The 2766-nt window shown below is 39.9% G+C and overlaps 1 pseudogene; it reads right to left on the bottom strand.

Moving 5' to 3' along the window:
- Positions 1-268: 268 nt before the first annotated feature.
- LOC114234216 (developmental pluripotency-associated protein 2-like) lies at positions 269-1197 on the bottom strand (annotated as a pseudogene).
- Between the last annotated feature and the right edge of the window lie 1569 nt (positions 1198-2766).

Here is a 2766-nt window from a genome sequence, read left to right as displayed (position 1 = left end):
GCAGCAGAATTTGGGAACTCTTACTTTCTGTTCAATTTTTCTGAAAGCCTAAAATTGCTAAAAAATCTGTTAATTAAAACAAAACCAAATTATATTCTACATAGCTGAACACTTGAAGCAGCAGTGGCAGTCACATTTTGGCAAACCTCAAGTTCAGAATCCAGACATTCATGTCTGTACTCAAGGCATCAGATAACAATGTGGATATCCAGAACAGAGCACAGGAATCATTGGGATACAAATAATTTAGCTGTGAGTTCTCCACCTTTTATTCTTTATTGAGAGTGTTCAAACCAGGTTGCTTTTTCTTCCTCATTTTAACTAACCTTTCCATCATCCTTTTCTTCCTCTTAACGCATCCAGGGCATAATATATTATCTTCCAGGTCTAAGGATGGGAAAGCATAGGCCAGTCAGTAAGAGAGAGATCATTTTCGTGGGAGTGTCAGGCATCTAGGCCTGACCTGCATGGAACTTCAGGCAAATCCAACCCTTTTTGTCTGCCAAGAGAGGTCTGCCATGGACCACACACCACCTGACACCAGATGTTTGCAGCAGGAAGTTCCCAGCAGGCATAAGAATGGAACATGAAGTCACAGCCTCAGATTGCATGGATCTTGCAGCAATTCTTGACCATGTTGCCAACATGGCCGGCCTCCTGGGCTGAAGCTGTCACTTCAACAACAGTATTGGTACCTTCCTCTCTCTTACACATCTGACAGCTTGACTCACTCCTTGCTCTCTTGGTCACCATCTTGCATTTCCTCAAACATGACTGTGATGTGGCCTCCTGTGGTGTCTCAGCAACACTCTTTACACTGGCTCCATGCTCCCCACTCATTTGTTTTTCTTTAGAGCAAGCGTGTTCCCTGCACCTCAGATAAACCTCTATTTTCTTGCCATCGGTACTCAAATTCAATAGTTCCTGACAATTCTGCAAAGTGTCGCAACACTCTTTATTAATTGAAGGAAAAATGAAAAGCAAGGGAAGGACTGGTTTGGGGCAAGCTTTGAATTGTTCATTTGTTTGAGGAAGATAAACTTTACCGTTTGTCCTAGGCATCTTCAGTTTGGCTTCTGAGGTTTCATTTGATGTTCTTCATTACATACCTCATCAAATGAAGTCTATCACACTTTCTTCAGTGAATTCATCCTCAAAGAAACCCTTTTCACTGCTATCAGAACTTGAGCTTGCCATTTCCAGGAACACTCAGAGGAAGGCAAAGCCAGCAGTGTTATAGAAAACATTTTAATGCTTTTGATACATCCTGTGATATTGCTATCCAGAGTGGCTATACCAATTTATTGATAATGATGTCAATATCTACCTCCTGGTATTTATGCACTTGTGTAATCTCTTCCATGTGAGTAGGGTCAATCTTTGTAAACCAATATAATATATGAAAATGAAGGCTAGTCAAAGGACATGTGGCATCATCTGCCTTGCCTTCTCTTGGATCCCATGACTTGGGAAAAGCCAGGTGCCATATTATGAGAACACTTAAGTAGCCCCAAGGAGTGGTCCATGTGGCCAGGAACTGAGTGAGGCCTCATGCCAAGAGTCAGTAAGGACCCAAGTCCTCCAATCAACAACCATGAGTGAGACATCATGCAAGTGTCCTCCAGCTCTAGTCCAGCCTTCAGAGGACTTCAGCCCCGGCCAACACCTTAATGGCCACCTCATGAGAACTCCTGAGCCAGAACCACCCAACTAAGTCACTACTGGATTTTTGACCTTCAGAAACTGTGTAAGATAATAATTTTTTGTTGTTTTATTTGTTACCTTTTAAGGAAAATTTGTTACACATCAGAGTTAAATAATACCCACTCCTACTAGTAGCTGGGGTAGAGTCCTTGCTGGCATTATAATTTTTAAGCTAATTTGGCAGTTAAAATTACTTTGTTTTATTTACACATTTTAGGTTAATAATTTTCTCATGTTTATGAATCATATTTTCACTTTCAATTGATAATTTATGTCCATCCAATTTTTAAATTAGGGTCTCAGCGGTATTTCTAGGATTTTAATTTCTATCAAGAACCAATACAACAGCATAAAGATGCCGATATAGACCATAAGGGATCTTTAGAAATATATAATTTCAAAGATTTTGTTAGAATAACAAAGGTCAAGACTTGGACAATAATTAACTCTTAAAGATGCATTTTGGTATTTTTGCTGGTACTTTCTTTGATTATCAAGCAACCGTGGCAGATTGTTTGTAAGGCTAAAAGCAAGACACCCATGAAAAACACACAAGGTGTCAAAACAAGCTAGAGGAAAATCATTTGGGCAAAAAATGAAATAGGATCCCAAGTCAAATTTATAGAAAATATTCCTTTATTAACTTTTGGTCGAGAATATGTTTGTATATTTTCAGAAAACAACTCCGAGACCATGTGGATTCCAGCAAGAGAGAGGAATTGACAGGACTACTCCAGCCATGAAGAAAGAAGAGAAGCAGTCCAGAGATGGAAGACACCAACGTTGCCTTGCCATACTAGCAGTTAACAGCTGTGCGTCACTACAGGTTGGCCAGGACCAAACCAGAGAAGCTTGGACCTGCTAAAATTATTATCTTACACCATTTGTCCACCATGCAGAACTGAAATGTCAGTGCTGACATGTACACATAAGGAACTGTTGGACATTGAAATTGGGTCTCAAAAGAACTGTTGACTCAGAAAGAAACTCACTACAGACTGATTCATCTGCCTGTCAGCATAACCATTATTGCTTGTCTCATTTTCGGTTCTTATAAGTGTA

This window comes from Eptesicus fuscus, chromosome 2 (assembly GCF_027574615.1).
Source record: "Eptesicus fuscus isolate TK198812 chromosome 2, DD_ASM_mEF_20220401, whole genome shotgun sequence".
In the NCBI taxonomy this organism is placed as follows: domain Eukaryota; kingdom Metazoa; phylum Chordata; class Mammalia; order Chiroptera; family Vespertilionidae; genus Eptesicus; species Eptesicus fuscus.
This window is presented reverse-complemented; position numbering and strand designations above follow the sequence as displayed.